The sequence below is a fragment of the Cyrtonyx montezumae genome, unplaced genomic scaffold (genome assembly GCF_038088225.1).
Source record: "Cyrtonyx montezumae isolate F1298 unplaced genomic scaffold, pur_monq_1.0 scaffold_26, whole genome shotgun sequence".
Classification (NCBI taxonomy): Eukaryota; Metazoa; Chordata; class Aves; order Galliformes; family Odontophoridae; genus Cyrtonyx; species Cyrtonyx montezumae.
The window spans coordinates 4,195,232-4,216,295 of record NW_027072003.1 but is presented as its reverse complement, the minus strand read 5'-3'; the positions used below and the strand labels follow the sequence as shown (position 1 = coordinate 4,216,295).

Below are 21,064 nucleotides of genomic sequence, written 5' to 3'. Positions count from 1 at the left end.
GGCTGGCTGCATCAGCACGGTGATTTATGTCCTAGGGGCAGGAGGGGCTGCTGTCCCATTAAAATGAAGTGCCTGGGATGTACATCCATCACCAGCTCTTCCTCAAAGGCTGTGTCATAGCAGGGTGCATGCAAATCCATCTTTCCAAGCACAAATACTTCAAGGCTGATCGATACCTCCTCCAGAGAAATTGGTTGGAGGAGAGGAACTCATTTCTCCACGTTGCTCATTCCTAGTTAACCCTGTTAATTTGATTACAGAGGATCCCAAGGGATAAGGAAAGGGAGAGACCCTCTAAGAGCTCTGGAGTGAGGGCAGATATGTAGAGTGGATCTGGAAAGGAATCAGAGGTGAGGAGGGAGTGTGCTCTCCATGTCGCTGCCTCCTGGGGCCGGCTCTGCCCTGCAGGGAGGTCTGGCTCAATAACCACTGCACACATGCATCTCTCTGTTGGTATGGGATGCTCTCCTCACTCAACCAAGTTCTTCCTGGCAAACACCAAGAACGTGGGCCAAGGTTCATGCCAGCTTTAATTGCTAGCTGCCACAACAGCCTTGTATGAGGCAGATACAATTTCCATTGGGCTGATCTCAAGTCGCTGCTGGCTCGCAACGATCTGTCTTGAACATTTTGATCCTTGCTGCGCCAAAATGGGTTATTCCTCAACAGAAATGCATTTCAAGAGGTTTTTAGTTTTGTTTCCCCCATGCATACACACACAGACAGTCTCTGAGGTTTTAATCAGTGCTCAGCTCACAGTGTCTTCCAGCACTTCTCTCTGAAACGGCCACAGAGAAGAGCAAACCCATTTTTGTTCTCATCACAAACAGAACAACGCTTCACGTTGCAGGTCAGTGTTTGTGATGGGGACAGGCAGTGTTTCCTTCCAGCTAGGACTCTACAAATCCTCTGCAGAGAAGCTTTCAAAAGCAAGAAAGGATATCTCAGTTCCTTCACAGCAGGCTGCTTTGCAACCAGCACCACTGGCAGAATGGGAAAGGTGCTTGTAAGAACAAGGAGAGGTACACTTCGTAAGGCACTGATCAGCCCCTGTGAGGTACAACATGCCCTCAAATTCCTCTGAAGTTAACAGTAATCAGCATTTTGGAGAGGCACTCGGCACGGTTGGAGGCAGCTCTTGAAGAATGACTTTACATTTTCCTGCCCTAAATAGAGCTGCACAATGGGATCCTTGCAGAAACAGCACAGTGTGTTGAAATCTGATGTTTCCAAAGGTGCTGAGCAGCTCCTTGATAAAGGAGGTAAGCCAGAATCTCGGTGACATTGTTAGTAAAATGTCCCCACCTCTACAAGCCCTCTTTGCTCTGCTGTATGCTTTGAGTTTGTCTCTCTTTCCACCCAGCAGCTGTGCTGAGCAGACTCAGCTATTCCTCGTGGATTAATCTTAATTTGTATCAGCTGGGCCACTGCTCTCCGGTTTTGTATGACTGTACCTATCACTCATTAGAGAAACTGCAGTCCACAGCAAATTTTCCAGGTCCCCTGGAGGAAGGTGCTCCCCTCTGGAGGTCCTACAGACCCTGTGGGATGCACACCCAACCTCCAAGAGGATGATTTCTTCCCTGACGTTTATGGAATGGCAAATGCACCTTTTTGGGCAAAGTTTTTCATGGAAGTGGCAGGTCCCACTGTGAGCACATCCTCGATGGGGGCGGGGGGTTAATTAACCTGACATTTCTGATAACCAAATGACCGAAAAGATGGCTGTGCTGTTACCAGGAGCCTCTGTTGGGGCACGTCGAGGGACAGATCCCGGCTGTAGATTGCCACCAGCTGACGCCCTGCCCCGTGCCAAGCCGGGATGTTCCTGAGCACCGTCACTCCGTGCGGGACAGGGAAGGATGCATCCGAGTGACTCCTCGAGCTCGGAAATCCTTCTTCCCTGAAGAAATTGGGCTTCAGAAAGTGGACCCGGTCGGTAAACCCGGTTCGTGTTCGTGGGGAGATCCGGGGGCTGAGCCAGCGCAGGGAGGGCTGCAGGTGCTAATTAACGGCATCGTTAATAAATCCCTCCCCTGCCTTCCCTTCTCCTCCCTCTCTCTCCCTGCCTCCTCCTCCTCCTCGGGGGCGCGCTCGCCCGCCCGGGAGCGCGCAATGCGGCGCGGCGATCCCCGGCTGCGGCGATCCCGGCACTCCGGTGTGGGTAAGCGGGGCGGGGGGGGGGGGGAGGGACGCGGTACCCCCGGAGCACGGCCGGAGCTTTGGGACTGCTTTACTCCCGCATCCCTCCCCCCACAGATTTGGGACCTCGTTGCCTTGTGGGTTCCCCCATCCCGTTTTATATGTATTTTTCCCTCCCTCGGAAATGGGCCAGAGCTGCGTGTTTGGGGGGGGGGGGGGGGGAAAGGGGGGGGATTGGGTGCAGGGCTCGGGCATGTGATGGGGTTTTTGTTCTTACGTCACGACACCGCGTCTGTGTGAACGATAATACGCTGATGTGTCAGCACGGGGGGATAGGGTAGAAAGCACGGTGTGACGGAGCACGTTTCAGCCCCACATCTCCGGGGGTAGCTTCTCCCTGCCCCTTCCCACCCCCTCTTTATATTTAGGGCTGCAAATCGAGTCTTCTTTCTGAAACGCCCGGTAAAACCCCTCCTCTGGCCCTATTGGAGAGGCCTTTCCGACAGCACCTGGGCCGTGATGCTGCAGTAGCAGCGCTGGTGATGCTGTGCTATGGATCCGCATGCTCTGGCTGAGCCTGCGGAAGGGCTCGCTGCTATCGATCAGGCTTCTGGAGGTGGGGAAAGTGCTGAATCATTTGTACTCCGGCTGTACGGGCGGTTCAGCTGTTCCCCATCTCCGGGAAATGCTCAGAAATGATCTGCAGAGGGTGAAGAAAACTCTGCTGTGTCTTTTGTGGCTGAGGTGGGAGTCCCGTGGGCCTGAAAGAGAGGTACTGTCTGCCTTGAGCAAAGGGTGATATCCTCTAATGCGGCCTCAGCTGCTCCTCAGGCAGCAGGGTGCAGGGAAAATGCACGCCTGCATCTTGCTCAGCCTTCAAATTGGGACTTGGGGGGGAGTTATGTGGGTTAAGGGGGGGATGGAGAGAACTGTTCTCTGCAAAATCCTTTCCCTTGTGGATCTGGAGAAGGCACGTGGGGCTTGCTGCCTGGGTTGGTTTTTCTTTCTTCTTTTGAATGCTGTCTTTGAGACGGTTTTCAAGGTCGGATCCTTGGAATAGCATGTGGGCTATTGAGCATTTGTGAAATTCAGGCGGGGATGTTGGTCTGCTTTTTGAGAGGCAGTAAGGAATGCCAGAGGGATGCACACATTGCAGAGAAACAGGAATATTGAAACCCGGCCCGGATGCCTGACTGGTTTAAGATGGATGCTGTGGTGGTGTCAGCGTTTCCAGGGCGCTCCCATCGGATGCTCAGGACAAAAGCAAGAATCTGGTGACTTTTATTAAGATGCTGACTCCTTTATTGGTGATTGCACATCTGTAAAACATTCATCCTTTGGCTAAAGTGATTGTCAGCGTGGCTGCTTTGTTTCCAGACAACTTCTTTGCGTGGCCTATCCTAAAAGATAACTGCTCGAATTCAGCATTGCTTTGGTTTTATTTAAGGGTTTGAGGCTGGGCCTTTGCTGACTTCCCTTTTTTGTGTGTGTGGCTGTAACGTGAGTGCAACATAAATAATGCATGGAGTCTTCTCAGCTGACAGAGGATGGGCTCAACTTGTTAAGTTTAAAAATGGACTATGTTTGGCCAGGGTTGAGGTTGGGGGCTGCCTTTGTCTCACTCGAGCTAATGCTGTGTGATAGTGCAGGCAATAGGATCAGCAAAGCTCCAAAATCATCCAGTAAGATGCTCCAGAGGTTACTGAGGCCGTGGTGTTTTGTGAGTTTTGTTGCCTTGGTTGTGGCTGGGGATCTGCTTTAAACTGAGCCAGTCAACCTAATCATTTTGTCTCACAGCTAATGATTAAATGGAAGACAACCCGAGCCCTTAAATGGTATTAATTCATAATGAATTATTTGCCTAGCTGTGATCTAATTGTCTTTATGTTTGTGGGTCTCGTGCATAATCAATGCTGCTGCTGGCAAAGTGCCACCGTGAAGGCTCTCTGCAGTGCACAGGGCTTTAAAGATGGTCGTGTAGCTTTAATATGATAGCAAGAAACAAGGCCTAATCCTTCATGCCTGTGCTCCTTCTGGCTGCCTGAGATGCTGCAAGGATGCTATGTGTGCAAAGCCCACGGGTGGGGATCTTGGCATGGTTGTGCTCCACTAATGTTGTGTGAAGGAGCCTGGGATCCAAGAGAGAAGGAAGAGAGCTCTTAGGAAGCAGGAGCGTAGGAGATGCTGATGGAAAATAGTTAACAGATGGGAAAGGCAGCCCTAACTTTCCACAGAAACAATCCTTGCTTCCATTGCTCTGGTTTTGACCCGGCTGGGTGACCTCATGTCCTTGGGACAAGCTTGCTGAGTGAATTATTCATACACCCCAAGTACCTTGGCTCCTTTCCTTCCATCTCTTTAACCCCATTTAGTAGAAACTAGTGGTAATTGGAGGGTGTCTTGACATCAAAACACAGACTTGACAGATTGAAGAGCTTGTAGACATGGAGAACCACCTAGTCTTTGCACAGATTATGCAGAACTTCACAGTGCTGTGGCTCTGTCTTGGTCTGGATGTGGTCTGGGGAGGCAGGAGCCCACAGGTGAAGGGTTTGCATCTGAGCTGGTTAGAGATACCTGGGAAAATTAAACAGCTGTATTCCCAGGGCATTGCTGTGGTTCTAACATTAAGCAGTGAGACTTCAGGACTGGTTGAGACTGAAGCAGTGTGTGCATGTTGATTTGTTGGTTTAATTCAGTTGTCTTTGCAGCATTACGGTATCAAGACTCATCAGCACTTAACCTTCTAAGTAGATAAACCCAAACAGAGAGGCAGAGCTCCACTGCTGTATTGCTATAGGGCTTCAGTGTGCTCTGGAATTGCCTGGCTTGGTGCAGCTGTGGAGGTCTCCTTGCTCAAGTGAAATCAGAATGCAAGGAAACCTGAGGATCTCAATCCATTACAAAGAATCTACCCAAACTGTATACAGAAAAGCAGTTTTCACTGGCGTTTGAATAGAAACAGCATGTGAGGAGGCCTTAAAAAGCAAATCAAGATGGAAAAATAAGCTCTGGCACTTCCTCTAAGATTCTTTGTTCCTCTTTGGGTTTGGTTTGCCTTCATCAAAATATTCCCCCGTGCCTTAAAACTGAACAGGCAGCCCAAACCGTGCGTTGTGTTCAGTTACAGTTTTTGAAAGGCTCTGGCAAATCTTGTCAGAGAGGTCTGGCTTGCCTCCCTGCCCTCTGGGTAACTCCTTTCAGAAAACATTCTCTTTATTTTAAATATTGTTGGGTGACTTCTGCTCTTCCCCGCCCTGTCTGCTGGAGCAGGTCATATCTTCATTTTTGCTTTTACCTCTGCTGTGCAGGGTGGTTGTTACATAATTCTAGAGATGCAGCTCAGAGGGAACACGTTTGAAGTTGTTGTCATGCTAAATAATCCCCCTCCTCTTTTTATTTATTTCTTTATTAAATCTGGAGCTGAAAGAGACCTTGCCGTGTTGTTATGGATTAGAATAGAGGATTTAGCCCTCAGCCCTGCTTATAGAGATCACAATTCCCAGTCAATAAGATAGGCAGCGAAGGATTAGCAACCAAATAAACAGAGATGGTTTTACATGGCTAAAGCAGGTACAAGTTCCTGAGGACAATATGCAGGGACACGTCTTCACCTTGTCTCTTTTAGTGCTCCCCAGACTGTGTTCCTTTGGATCTCATCCCATCCTCTTGATGCTGATAATAACTGGCTCCTTTTACTCTTGCTGTGCTTTGGGATTGTGGTTTAGAGACCAGCCCAAGGGCACAGAGAGCAAAGCATCCTACCCTGACTGCAAGCAGAGCTGGACAAAGAGCAGGATGCAGGCCTCAGGAACAGGGAATGGAGATCTCCCTTCAAAAAGCAGCATCTGGGAGCTAGCATTACTCCATCTCTTTTACTCAGTGAAGTCCAACATGAAGGCTGCTTAATTCTGGGACTGACAGAAAAATATCCTCTATAAAAGATGGTGCTTTGAGGAGTCAAGGTGCAACCTAGTGTGATGCTGAGCATCTTGGTGTCTGCAGTGGTATTTGAAGCTTTGCCAGCTCCATGTTTGAAAACCCATGCAGTCCAGGATGGTCTCACCTCACGCCAGCCCTGCTCCAGCTGGCACTGCTGATCCTTGTTCCAGGCAACAACTAATCACATATTCAAAGCCTAATGTGTAGGTACAGCTGATAAACACTTGGCATTGTCTGTCCTTGATGATGCTCACCCACCTTTGGAAGCAAACTCTGAGACTTAATGATGCCAACATTACCAGGAACATAACCCAGAGGCTTGGTGCAAGATGCTTAGTCCTGGAGGTTTATTTTAATTCCTGGCAGGTTTTCTCCTATTTTATGCCTCCTTGACAGTAGGTTTTGCAGGCTTCCAACATGGGAAGTGATGGGTTCCTACAGACTTTCAAAGTCACAGCAAGCATGATACTGTCTCACTGTCAACCTGCATATTCTATTCGTCCTGAAATGCCCTGGCACAGATGGGCAGGGCTGGCAATTGCAGTGTGCACTGTGAGATGGATAGGATGCTTCTTGAATCTGCAAAAACATCGTGAAATCTCCTTTCTGCTATGAAACATCTAGTTTTTTTTTCTAGTGACCTCAAATAGCTCCAAGTTAAGAAGAGAATGCAGGGCCTCTGAAACTGAGGAAGATTACCTGAGGCACTAACCCATCACTCATGTCTTTCCTTTGTATTAAGTAGTTGCTCCTTAAGCAGGAAAAGCAGCTTTCCTTTTCTGGGCATTACTCAGAAAGCATCGCTCTTGAACAAACATGTGAATGCTCCTTCTAATTTGCTTAGTGTGCTGATGTTGTCTGTGTTGGGTGCACAAGTAGGACATATGCTCCCTGCTCTTCGAGATTTTTAATTCCACCTAACATATAAATAAATACTCATTGGAGATGAACAAAGCTGTAGATGATGCTGTGAGCCCTGGAGAGTACCCATTTCCCATAACTTTAATGAGGAAATGTGATTAAATAATGATGTAGGATTAACTAGGAAGAACAAAAATGAGGGAAAAAGGAACTGGAAGGAAATGAGGAGAAAAGGAAAGATTTGATCTTGGAGAAAGCAGCCTGAGATAACAAATTATTTGGCAGTAAGTGGATAACTTTTCAAGTGTTGATATATTTAAGTGAAGTCAACAAACCAACTGTGGGACAACGTGGGAAGCTCTGTGCCCTGTGCTGCTCCATTACCCCTTTCCATGCATGGCAAGGAGAAAGAGTAACAGGCATAGATTGAAATAACTGCTTTCAGATGGATGTTGGAAGGGGGAAAAATGGATGGTAGGATGGTTGGGCACTGGAATGTGTTCCCCAGGTCACGGCACACAGCCTGATGGTGTTCAAGGAGTGTTTGGGCAACAAGCTCACATTTATGGTTTGAATTTAGGGTTGTCTTGTGTGGAGACAGGAATTGGACTTGCTGATCTTCGTGGGTCCCTTACAACTTGGGTTATTCTATGAAAAATACCTTCACAAGCACGCTGCCAAGATGTAGAAAAGGGTACTTGCAGAGGCTGGGCAGTTCCTGTCCTAATTGGATGGGTGTTTCCAAGATCTGTGTGGGTAAAGTGCTGAGCAGCTTGGTCTGACCTTACAGCTGATGTTGCTTTCAACAGACAGTTGAATTAGGTGTCCAGCCATGGTCCTATCCGAACAGAATTGTTCTGTGATCCTTTGCCTTGAGGGTTTCCACCAGTGAGAAGCGAAACAGACCCCTTCCTCTTTGTGTCCCTTTGAGTACTTCTCACGTATGTAGGCTGCCGTTCCCCATAGGACTGTGAAGAAGCTCTCTTGGGTATTTACACAGCCTGTGGGGCAGGATGGGGGAAAGAAGAGAGAAATTACAGCTCTTCCTTCTCACACAACTGAAGAGGTGAAGACCATCTCTGACTCTTGACCTACGCTTGGACCCAGCTCAGTTAATGAGGAGCTGCCTGTGCTCTGATGTACAAATGGTGAAAATGTCACTGTTCCTTGAGCAATTTAGATGATTAGTACTTGGAGTCAGCCTGAATCTTGTTCTGTGGGCTCTTAACAGTTCCACAGTAGGGTATGGTACCACCAGCTGCCTTGCATTTAATTACACAGCCCTGTTTGTGATAGCTGGAAGAGTTACTAATACGCCTAACAGCACAGCATGGCTCAGCACTTGATAAAGACACATCTGTATGCTGAGCTGTTCCCTTATTGAGTTAAGGGCATAGAAAAAGCTCTCTTTCTTGCTGTCACTTAAATGGTGTCAGGATTCGTGAAATCTTGCTTTCAGATTCCTAACAGACCCAGCAACAAAGACTGCTTGTTGCAAGCCCATTGGCTTCTGTTAGAATCCCTGTGACGTGTTCACAGATGTGTGCAGGCAAGTGGGAGAGAGAGGGGAGTGAGAGAAGTGAGCCTTTGTAGCCACACATGTGTGACAGCATGCATGGGACCTGTGAAGCTCCTTGGATGCTTTCATGACACATCTGCCATGCCCCTGGACCGCACTTCAGTGCGGTCATTTTGAGCAGTCTGTTTGCAGTTGAATTGCAAGTCTTGCAGAGTGTCTGGGAAGTGAAATCTCAGCTTATTTTTGCTTCTCCCATTGCAGATTCAGGCCTGTGTGGCTAGGTAGGATTTGATGCCCTCCGCAGTGAGGCTGTTCCTATGAGCGTGCTTGGAGAAATATCTCTGGAAAGCTGTATCAAATCAATCTGCTTAACAAATTGATAATCCTATTTCCTTCTTCCATCTCGTAAATTTGTTTTTTAACATAAAATATCTAAGGCTGCACTTTCTGTTAAAACAGAAGTCCCTCCCTTATGCCCAGCAAAGCTGGATTAATCCATGTGTGTATTAGCTGATGCAAAACACATGGGCTGTGCTTATTACAAGACAAACTTGTGTGCATATAAAGTGTCCTTCAAAGTATTGTGTTACATACCTTAGGTTGACATCTCTCATTGACAGGACTGGTACCCAGATGCCAAGGCCAGCAGGATTTTATTTTCCAGCCACATCAGCAGCTGAGTACGTGGCTATGGATTTTGATTGACCTCGTCTGAAATCTCCTGACCACAGTGACAGCTGTGAAGCTAATCTGGCACGAGCCCCATATAGCAGGCTTCTCTTTAATGCTCCATCTGATGTTCTGCCGTTTCCTGATCTGTCTTACTGCTCTAACTCTCCAAACAGATCAACCTTTCTACAGTATCTTGGTTTTCAAATGGAGGTGGGACGGGTTCCTGTGAGTGCCAGGAGATGAGATAGGGAAACTCTGCTTTCTAAATGATCCTGGCAGGCTCTGTGCCCAGGAGATCCTGTGTTTGCTCAGCTGTAATGCTTCTTCCCCTTAGCTTGCTCTGCAGGACAAACAAATATGATTTATGCTCATGTCCTTAAAATGGCCCTGGCCTGTGACCCACGCTAATATGTTTAAAAGACAACTTTATCTCAATTAAGAGAGGAGTCAGGTGCTTGGGTAAGAAGAAATAGTTCTCTGATTGCAGGAGGAGGTTAGCTGAATTTGGTGCAGTGTTTGGGACCCTTACTTCTAGGGGAGCATGGCACTTTCCTGGAACTGTGTACATGGGAGCCTAATTCATCCTCAGCTCTCTCCTTGGCATCTAGTTGTTCTTGAGAATTGACATACTCTTAGATATCTCCCAGCAATCATGTTTATAACAGCAGTTATGCAATGCAGAATAACATAGTCCTTTTGTGGAAGATGGGCTCACCATAACTCATGAGGTAGAGTGGGTTGGGAGGAGGACAGATCTTGGTTGAAGGGACCAGTCAAAGCTGAAGAGCCTGACAATGAAACTTAAATAAACGTATTGCCTCTTAGGCTGAGCAAACGTATCATTAACTGTAAGATACCAGGGTGGTTTTACAAGGCAGCTAATTGCATTTTCAAATGTCAGCTTGTCAGCTCTTTAGTCTTCATTCAATCTGGCCTTTGTCAGAGCTCTGTCTGGTTTTTAAATGGCATTTCCCTCTCCTTGTGCTGCTGAAGAGTCTTCTTCCTTGTTCTCAGGAGCCTCTGGTAGGCCACCTCCACGCTGTTCCCTGTGCTTTGTGATGTAGGCTTCTGTTTGCTGATGTCAGGAGCTGGTAACCTATGGACAGCCAGGAGGGATTCCTTGGGTGGGAAGAATGTTGTTGTCACTTCTGCAACTTGTTGGATCTGATGCATGGCTGCAAAACCTCTGCTCCACTGCTAGTCCCCTGGGTATCAGCAGAGCCTTTTAGAACTACATCTGTGTAAGGTAAAAGGTGCCAGAATGATCTTTGCGGTGCTCGTGGCTTCTGTTGGAGGAAGTGCAGCAGCAGGTTGCTGTCATGGGATGGTATTTCACCTACACTGACCAGCATGTGTGCATTGCAGGCAGAGATTAGCATCATCCTTGTGTTTGAGGCAGACAGCACATACGTGGTGTCAGCTCCAGCCACCCAGCAGTGAGCAGCAGCGTGTCACTTTCACTTAGTGTATCCTGGGACAGTGCCCTCGCTGCTGACCAGCTCGTTGTGCCTGGCTCAGGCTGTGATATGGCACTAATGAACTTCTCAGTGTATAATCCCTGATGTGCTTAGGCAGGAGTGGTGTGACTTGATTTAAGGGTGGCTTTGGGCTGCCTGTGGTGGCAGAGAGCATCACAGAGCAGGTGCTACCTAGCGAGGGTTTGGATGCTGAGAAGTGCTTGGCACTGCTGTGTGTAGTCACACTGAGGGTGAGCACTGCCCTCTCCCTGTGCTGCAGCTGGCAAAGATGCTCAATCAAAGGATGTCCTAGCAGAAAATCAAGCTAGGTTCTGGAAAAACTCATAGATACAGGCCCCTGAAATGAGGACTGGTATGTCTCTGGGTATTTGTGCTCCTCTCAGCCCTCCTGGTTGTCCTCAGTGTGGTGGGAAGTTTGGGTTTTATGGCTGTGCAGAGCCACAGGGTGCTTGGGCAAGCGACACTGGTGCCATTTGGGGATGTGAGGTCGCAGGTTGCCCCCTGTTCCCCTGCCCTGCCAAGGTGAGGTTATGTTTTCCCTCATTGCATGGTGAGGGCAGGCTGGGTGCTGATTTCCAAGCAGTGTGCACGTTACAGGGACTGGCCTGTGTTTCTCCTTGTGCCAAGAAACCTTGAGGGCTTCTGAAGAGAAGCACTGGGTTAGCACGGAGTATTTATTCTGTGGCTGCTGAATGCATGAAAATACAGCCCTCACCTGTCTCAAGTCAATGGATGTCAAACCATTTGCAGCAAATGTTGGTTCTCAGTCAGAAGGAGGTCTTGTGAAATAAAAATAAAAGACAAGAATGGGGTATGGTACGTGCACAGCCACGAAGCTGCGTGCCAGCAAGCAGAAAGCTGCAGCTCCACAGTGGGAGCTCGGTCTCTGACTATTGTTCAGCAGAGTGGGGTCTGAGCTGTGCTGGCAAAGCTCGCTGCTATTGATTCTGAGCAGATGTTGAGATGTGGGAAGGCAGATGGAGCCCCACGGTGCAATTACCTCCCTCAATGGGGTGGGCAGCGCTGAGCAGATGTCACATGGGGACAGCGTGGTGGCTCTGCTCTGGCCATGGGCTGCTGAGAGCCTTTGCTTTTTGAGATTTGTCTTTGGGATGAACACAGCTCTGGTGTCAGGTAAGATGAATTTGTCACCTGGGTAGAACCCTAATTGTCCTGGTGCTGAGAGGCACCGTGCAGCTCAGAGCAATGTGTGCCGTCGTCCTTCTATTTCTGAATCCCAATCTGTGACAAATCTATAGATGTCTTCAGCACTGGGCTCTAGAGGGCAAAAGAAAGAAAGGCTTTTGGAATTCGGCTGCCATCAGCATGTGCTCGTACCTAATTATAGCCCAGTGCTGGCAGCTGTGGCTCCATCCTTCTACTGCCAGGCTGAGCAGCACAGATCCAAGCTCACTTGCTACAAGAGCATGAGCTGTGTCCTGATGCTCAAACCGTGCCCTCAACACCCCTGTGCAGATGTGCACTGGGGCTGAGCCCCCATTCCCTGGGGCCTTTTGGCTTTGGGGATGCTGAAGGGCTGCACACTCATGCAGCCAGAGCTGGTGTGCGATGAGTTTCTGAGCTGGAAAAGATGATTGAGATGAGCACATGGCTGCCTCTGGGAACCCAGGAGTAGAGCATCAGTGGTTCAAGAGCAAGCTAGAGATGCATGAAGCTGTTAATTGGGACTTCTGGAAGGTTTGTAGAATACAGCCTGAAGAATTAATCAGGCAGATGAAAGACATCTTCCTCCTGGGGAGGAGCTGAGGCAGGAGAGGAGGTGATTTGCCTTTAGTTTAGGGGTAAGATGAGGTTTTCTGGCTTCCTGCTCCTGCCTCATCTCTTTGGATAGTGGCAGTCTGAAAGGAGTCCCACAAGGAGGGGCAGCAGGAAAACAACCCTGAGAAACAACACCAATTACAAATACTAGAAAATAACCACTTTGTGGTTTCCTTCAGGACAAAAGCAGGGGAGGTTATTTTGTTGGTTGATTCTGGTCAGAAACTTTGCTTTATCCTCACCAAATCTATGCTGGTAGGGGAGCTGAGAATTTTCCCTGCCTTTGGCTGCTGACTTGGGCACCCACCCCATGAATGCAGAACCCCAGCCACACTCCAGCAGTTAATTATCCCTGAAACATGACTACTTCTAAAAGCCTCTTTGGACTTCTCCGGGGGGAGGGAAGAACCAGCAACAGCAGTCTCTTCCTGTTCAGTACAAGCCCGTAAGCAATGAATGGGATTTCAAGGATCACGAAAACAGAGCATGGCTCAACGTCCCTGGGGAGCCTCTGCTTGTCCTCATTATTCCCCACCTCCTAGCCCTGCAGCTAGTGCTGTCCCCACCATCAAGCAATAGAGATATTGAGTTAATCCCTGATGGCTTCATTCATCTTCAAGCAGGGATTATTTCTGCTGGCAGCAAGCCCTCCCTCTGACCACCCGCTGCTGTGTCCCCTGGCGTGACCAAGGCCAGCACCTCCTGCTGCCCACCCCTGAGACATGCTGTGTTTCCAGTCCATCACCAATATCTGCCATGATGGCAATTCATACCTGAGGTTGGGATGCTTCGGTCCTCTAAGGGCCACTGTGCTGTGTTCCCTGCATTGATTTGTCTATTGGGAGCTGTGAAGGTCAGGATGGGGATGGTCAGCAGAGTGCTGGTGGTTTGCTCTGGGGTCAGGGAAGCATCACTAGGGGATGCCACGTGGACACCACAGCCCTGTGTTGTATTTGGTTTCTTTGGGATCAGCATGGTTCAGTTGAGGGCATTGTTGTAGACTCAGTTAACTCACTTTTTCATCTCAGTTTACCTCTTCAGGGTTTACTCCATGAAATCGTGCTTTAATTTCACCAGAGAGCAGGAAAGCATTGCTGAGGAAATCAGAGGCAGAAGCACTGGGGGATGCTGCTTACTGGGCATAGTAGTGATGCATTGTTGGTCTTATCCAACCTTTGTGGCTCTATGAATCAAGAGGAAAGGATGGGGCTCATGGCTTCAAATCCAGAGCCCTGCTCTTGCTGTTCCATTTCCTTCTCATTTCCAGCCCTGTTTTCTAGTGGTTGGAAACCTGCTAGGGATTGCTGGCTTGCCCTGGGCCATTGCCCAATCTGAATAATCTGGATCAGTGAGGCTGCCCGTGTAATTATCTCAGCAGCAACGCTGGGTTAATGAGAAAAGCAGTGGTGGAGTTGAGCTGAGATTGGTTCGTGGTGGTTATGATGTCCTTTTGTGGGGGAGAAAGGTTTGGGGTTTTATTCAGGCTGCGTATTACTGGGCTTGTGGTTAAATTAGCTGTCACAAATAACACACTGATCAGCTTACAGTTATTAGGGCTGTAATTGCTACTGATGGGTAAGTTTTGCTGCAGTGTTGGGGCAGTGAATTGTGTGCTGTTGTTCATGGAGATAAGGATGTACCTGTTGGCATCACATCCAGTGAGCTTTAATAGCAAATGCCTGGGAGAGGGGAGCTGTAAAACAGTGTTTGCTCTGAGATATCGAGTTCTTGGTACAGCTGAGTTGGGAATCGTCCTTGGAGGGCACCTTCAGGCTCTGGGAAGCAGAACTGAAGTGCTTCCTATAAAAAGGTGCCACTGAGCACTGCTGCAGCTCAGCTCCCAGTGCAGGGATGCTGCAGGACAGCCAGCACCACAAAGACCTCGGCTGCTTACACCCGTTTAATGGGGTGAATGGAAGTGGCATTTAAATCAGATGGTAATGAAGCTGTGGATCGGATTGGTCGATTCCTCATTTGAAGCTACAAAGGGGAGCTTTGTATTATTATTATTTTTCTTTTTCTGGGGTTTATCACTTCTGTTCTTGCCTGATTAGTCTTAATCTCCTGCTGCCCTTTGCTGGGAACCCCCCATCTCTATTTTCTGCAGAGAATATGTAAGTTTGTGTACAACCCCCAGGGGAAATCAGGCCACCTATATATCATTTAGTGACTTCAGACAATTAACCTAACAAAGATTCCTCTCTCCCCTCCTCCTTCCCCCATCTGTTTCCTAATTACCAGTGGAACTGGGATACATAGGCAGACTGTGCCCATCTCTTTAATTAAATCACCTCTCTGTGATGTTTCATGGTTGTCTCTTTTAAAGCTGGGACTTGCTGCTGGGGGGGAAACAGTAAAACACAGCACGGACCACAAAGGCAAAAGAGCCCTAAAAAGTATAGGAGGTGCAGATTTTGGAGCTGGAATGCAGAATAACTTCAGCCTTCTTCTTATCTTGGATCACAGTGGTGGATGTGAACTCTGACCTGAAAGCTCCGAGCGAGTTTTCAGTGTTTTCCTCCCACAGCTGGCACAAGCGTGGGCCAGGGAAGTGTCTATGGGAGGGGATAGAGCTCCCAGTTTCCCATTCAAAGAGGAAAAACTCGCATGTCCCCGTGTGCTGGTACAGGCTGTCCTGCCCACCCTGCCCTCCCTGGGTACCACTGCACCCAGCCACCCCCATCCCAGGGGAAAGCGTTTCTCCCCCAGTGTGGCTGACAGAAAAGCACTGAACTGCTGGAGGTGCCGTTAATTAATGCAGGGCAAGACGGGTTCGGGCTGCACTGAAACCTGCTGGGAGGTAATTATCAGCTCGCTGGCTCTGAATGCCTTCGGTGCGCGGCGATGCTGTGCGATTTGAGCACGCAGCTGATGCTGTGTGCACTGCATCTCGGGCTTGAGTGTTGCAAGGACCAAAGAAATTGCCCTGCAGCGGTGCTGGCGATGCAGTGAGTGATTCAGCAGAACAGGGAGAGCCGGGCAGCTCTGCTCTATCTGTGCTCCCGTGCAGTTTGAGTGTTGCACCGTTGTGTTGTGTGTGGGGTGGGTGTGATGGGGCAGTTTGGAGTGGGACACCTCACACTGAGCACACAGAGCTTCGTGGATGGTGTGTGTTCGGGAGGGTTTTGCTTTTTGCTCTGCAGGAACAGAGAGCTCAGAGTGAGTTTTCATTGTTTTCCAGCCACTGCTGGTGGAAGGACAGAGAAACCCATGCTGTGCGTGGCACATACTGGAGCGTGTGCCCTCCTTGTTGGCCTGGAGCACTTTGCACTTTTAGGCTTCATCTTGTCCTTTGCAGTAATGGACGTTCTCAGCAGCATCTGTGTTTTTGGGCAGGGCTGTGGCTGCAGAACAAGGGGATGCTCTCCTGAAATCCCTCTGGAGCTGTGAGATCGGGACAGGCAGAGCTGGATCTGAGCAACCTGAGCATTGCTCAGAGCAGTGTGGGGCACTGAGGCTCCTTGGGACTCACCTCGCCCTTCAGCACCGTCATTGCTTTGGTTTCAGAGCAGCAAAACGAGATGCTGCTGGCAGTGGGTGTGGGGGGGTGGGGGGGCGGTTGGGAATAGTGCTGAACCAGTGGTGAATATGCTTTGAAATCTCTGGATTGCAAGTTTGTCTGGTACCCGGAGAGCTCTGCTCTCTGAGGATGTCACATCGCTCCCAGCGGGGCTGGAACAAAAGGAAACAGCATCTGGGAGCAGCAGCCGGTGGTGTTGATGGCTGAGACGTGGGGACAGGCCCTGGCTGGCACCGAGCCCCCACCCTGCTGGCGTGGGGGGTGGCTGGGGACAGAGTGGGCAGTGTCCTGCACCGAGGCTCCTGCCTTATTCATGGGGGAAATCCAGCGAGAGGAGACTTGGGGTTGTTAATAACTGCTATTGTGCCTTTTCCTGCAGAGTTGGGGTGGGGATAGAGCAGCCCCGTGCCAGGCAGGGCCGTGGGGGGGTGGGGGTGGGGAGGGAAGGATGCTCTGTGCGATGCCGGTGGGAGCAGGAGGCATTGAGCTGAGAAAACTGATGGTGGGAGGTGGAGGAGCCCGAGCACTCGGGAGGGGCAAAGCAGGTCTGGATTGGGGACAGGCGAAGGTAGGCAGCGCTCTGCCCTCGGAGCGGATTGGTGGAGGTGATGTTCTGGGAAAGCTTCTGAGACGGAGAGACGAGAAGCTTTGCTGGAGGATGGGCAGGAAACTCTACCGGTGCCTGTCGGCGTTGGGATGCTGTAGGGACGACAGGGAATTGGTTGCTCATATCTATTATCGCGGCGCGTCTTTCGACTTTGCCGGTTTCCATCCCTTCCCGAGTTACGCGGGGGTGATGTGTGGCCCCAACCCTCCCATTCCTGCTCTCGGGGTCGGAGATGCTGTGCTGGGTGGAAGCAGTCCGTCCCTCTGCTGGTGGGAGCATCAGCGTTCAGCAGGAGTGAGTGTACCATTGGATTCTATTAGGATGCTTCTCTTTTAGCGTGGAGCTTTATTTCGAGATGTGGAAATCTGGCTCATCGTGTTATTAAAAAGCCTCTTCTTGCGGAAGGAGATCTGCAGTGCTCTGGGTGCAGCTCCTTCGCACAGTGCTGTGCTTTTGTTTGGGTCTGAGCTGGGCCCGTGTGCGAGGGGTTTTGTTCCAGAGATGCCTCCCCCCAACCCAGGGCTCAGGCACTGAGCCCCGAGGCGATGGCAGGAGTCATTAAAGCGCCCTGTAGCCCTCGGGCGTGAGTCGGGATTGGAGCTCCTCGGGGAGGTGAGAAGTGCCCTCTTCCACTAATTGCACAGGGCGTTTTCATTCCTATTTAATGGCAGGCTTTGTCTGCCTTGCTCCGCCCCTCTTTGCAGGGGGCTCTGGAGGCCCCCAGGAAAACATTCAGAGGAATGCAGGGAGCATGGTGACCTGGAAATCACCTCCACCGTCCAGCAGGATCTGGGTGCTCTGGTGCACGAGGGAGAGGATGCTGCACTTTGCTCACCCCTTCCTGGCTTATCAATGCACCCTTTCCTCCCAGCACTGCTCCAGTTTGTGACGCAGCCCCCAGGGCTTGGATAATTGGGGTGTAATTGCAACCAGGTTGCTCCGGAGATGCTGTGTCGAGCTGTATGCATCAGCCTCACCTGTCTGTCGCTGCAATTTGATCTGATTTAAAATGAAAACCTCTCCGAGGGTTGGCTGGGAAACCTATCCTAATAGCTTCGATAGCAACAGCAGTGTTTGCTGCCGGTTTGTTTTCAGGGTGCTCCAGGAGACACCTGCTAGGGATTGTCTTTGCAGACCCCCATCCACCTGCAGATCACTCTCCTGCATGCAGCTTGAGTCTGACACCTCCCTCCCTCCTGCTCATGAGGCACCTCGATCTGGGAACACAGGACACAAAGTTTTGGGGTAAGCTCAGCTTGGTCACCTTTTGTGCTGCTTCTTCTGTGCCATAACCGTATGCTGCAATCTCAGCAGTGAAAGGTGGCTGGGAATTACACCCCACAGCTCACGCTGAGCCATCAGCACCGTGGGGTGGGAAGGGCACCATGCACAGAGCCTCCCCACATCGTGTCACTAGTGAATGGGATGGGAGCGGGCGTGTGTAGGGGCTGATGTGAGGAGATGATTGCGCTGCTGGGACTGGAAGGATGGCAAATACATTTCCACGCATTTCTCTCGGTAGGAAGAATTTGCATGAAAGGGAAATAATTAGCATAATGTGGCTGTTGGATGTGGGGTGGATTCCCAGGAGGGGATGGCTGCTGGCCCTGCCTGCTTCGGAGAGAAGGGGAAAGCGGCTCCAATCTGTAGGGCTGAGAGCACTGGGAAGGATGGTTGGGCTGTGGTGGGAATGGGAAGGAAACTCCTGGGTTCCCAATCACTGTGTAAGTGGCAGAACTCAGTCCTTCCATGGGACCGAGGGCCCTTTTCCTCTTTCAATCCTGAATGAACAGCCTTTTGCCAAGGGAAGCAGAGAGTTATGTCCTCTGCCTGGCTGCTTCCAAGTGGAGGCTCAGGAAATGCTGCTCTGGACAATTTAATATCATAATCTAAATAAAAAACCACCTAATGCCTCTGTACTATCAAACCCTATTTATACACTTGAAGAGAAGGTGTATGTTAGGATGTGATGTGTCTGAGCTGGGAGAGAGGAACCTGCGGGGCTGTTGTAGCTCTCACTAATTGCTCATGAATAATTTTTGAGGTGGGGACCACACTTTGCTCCTTCCCCTTCCCACAGCTGTCCACATGAGTGCGGGTTGCCATGGGCACACACTGGGATGCAGAGCTCTGCTCACAGAGTGATGGCAGCCCTGGCTCTGCTGCTCTGCTCCTGGCTTTAGTGCTGCTCCAGCATGGAAATCCCTATTTATTTGTTAAAGGCTCCGAGCTCGCACCTCTCATCTACCTCAAAGCGTGAAGCTTTTGCCAGCAGAAAGTTGTTAGATGAGGTGGCTGATTGGGGTTTAGTGCTGCTGTAATATAACGCTGTCCATCTGTTGGCTGAGATGCTCTCAGCACAGCCCAGGTGCTGAATCCATGTCTGTGCCTCCTCAGTGGCTTTGCTCCTCACTTTAACAGCGGTAGCAACCTTTGCATTTGGGCGCACGGCTTGCTCGTTTGCAGCCTTCCCAAATAAAGGATGCTAAGAATACAAAGGGTTACAGCTGCTGCAGGTCGGGGCCGGCTCCCTGAGCTCTGAGCTGAAGGCTGGAAGGCAGACATTATGGGAATTGTATGCATGCCTGAGCGGGAGGGAGGCTCTGACTGCTTGGCATCCACTTGTCACATGGTGTGCGTTTGGATGCCAGATGACGGCTCCTGAGGTTGCTACCCGGAATAGATAGCTGCTTGTTCTTAAGCTAATTGCACCCTTTCAGCCATTCTCAAATAACGAAGTGCCAAACTTTCTCTGTTCTGAAAATTCCTGGAAAATGCCTGACACTTTTCATTATGCTTTGGAAAGAATGCTTTAAGAAAGCAATCCAACAACAAAATAATAATAATAAACAGTTGCTTTGTAATTGTAAGATCATAAAAATGAGCGTTTTATGAGCGGGGGGGGGGGAAATATAAAATCTCTGGCTCTGTTGAGCTGCATCCACGAGCTCTGTTCTGACAGAGTGGGCCAAGTGAGTGTAGATGGGATCAGCCAGGAGAGCAGTGCTCCTCCTGGGACAACCCTATTGCAAAGATGCCACAGAGCCCTGCTCGGAGCTGGAGCTTATTCAAAGGAGCCCCTTGGCACCTTCTGTTGGAGCGGTGTTGCTTCACCATTTTGCAGCATCGAGCGTGGGTTTGTTGGCAAATGATTGTGAAAACCCCGTCCTCAAATTAAGAGCATAGCTCTGGAAGCAGCTGTGTGGTTCAGTGGGGTATGAGGATGCAGCTGGGGGATATGGGATCAGCCCGAAGTGATCGGGTTGGTGGCTGTTCTCTCTTTGTTCATGATGGTTTTAAAATAAAGCTACTTGTGGGATCACAGCATTGTCATGCAGTTCAGCTCATTAGGAGTGAAACCAGCAGTAAGACCAGGAGCAAAAACCCAGCACTCTCACCCCTTGTAGCTTGAGAACAATTGGAGCTGGCTCTTCCCCCCTATTCTTTGGAGGGGGGGGTGGGAGCTGTGTTAATCTCTCTGGGGAGAGATGGTTTTTTAATGTGGTTATCTTTTACGTGTATGCTTGCATTAATGAAATATGTACCGACGTCTCGAAGTGTGGAAATGCCTGAGTGGGTTGGGCTGCTCAGTGCCATTGACTCTGTGGGATGGGAGCACAAAGCTCTATGGCAGCAGGGAAGAAGCCAGTGTCAGCTCCTGTGTCCTGCAGGCAGCTGAACCAATGCGTGATCATAGAATAACAGAGCCTGGGGAAGACCCCCGAGGTCACCAAGTCCAACCCCAACCCATCCCACCATGCCCACTGACCACATCCCTCAATTCCGCATATCTACAGTCCTTGAACACCTCTAGGGCTGGGGGACTCTGCCACCTGTCTGATGCCAGAGCATCACTACTCTTCCAGAGAAGGAATTTTCCCTAATATCCATCCTGAAACTCTGAAAATCAAAAGCGAGTGCGTAGCTTTTCTTTGGGTTCTGTTCCAGTCTCAAAGTCAGTGCACAAAACCAGCTTACACAACTCAAACAGCGTGCAAATGATCTTGCCTGGAAAAGCCTTGGCAGAGTTTTGTGCCAGAGGAAAAGAGAAACTCTTTCCAAAACCTCAATTTGAAAAAAAAAACAACAAACAACATTTACTATTTTCCGTATCGCTTCAGCCAGCATGGAACACACTCTGCATTTCTAGGTGATGTTTTGTCCTGGGGGAAGTTGAGCAGGGAGCCTGGGAACGGGTCGTGAAAAGCATGGCTGGGTGCAAGCTGTGTCTGGGCCAGGGGAGCCACAGCTGCCAACTGAAGCCTGGCCAGGATGGGGCCACCAGCACTGGGATGGGGACATGGGGATGGGGCTACAAGGATGCAGCTGCTACCTGTGCTGATGATCTCCAGTGTTGCCCAACCTGGTGGTTTCTCTACTTGGGCAAAAAGAGAGATGGAGTGCTTGACTGTGGGAGCAGAGCTGTGTTTATGTTCAAGCTTTGGCATGTGGGGCTCGGGGATCTTTGTGGTTTAGCTCCTGCTTCCCAATCTCGCCCCCCTACCCCTTGTTGCTTGTCAGCTGCAGTGTGTTAATGGCTTTTA

General features: G+C 49.9%; 1 protein-coding gene across 1 annotated transcript in view; it reads left to right on the top strand.

Moving 5' to 3' along the window:
• The first annotated feature begins 2,147 nt into the window (after positions 1 to 2,147).
• Positions 2,148 to 21,064, top strand: part of NFASC (neurofascin) — a 71,493-nt gene continuing 52,576 nt past the window's right edge. The window contains exon 1 of the mRNA XM_065740461.1: positions 2,148 to 2,164. The gene's annotated coding sequence lies outside the window, so the exon portion shown is untranslated. The remainder of the gene's footprint in view (positions 2,165 to 21,064) is intronic.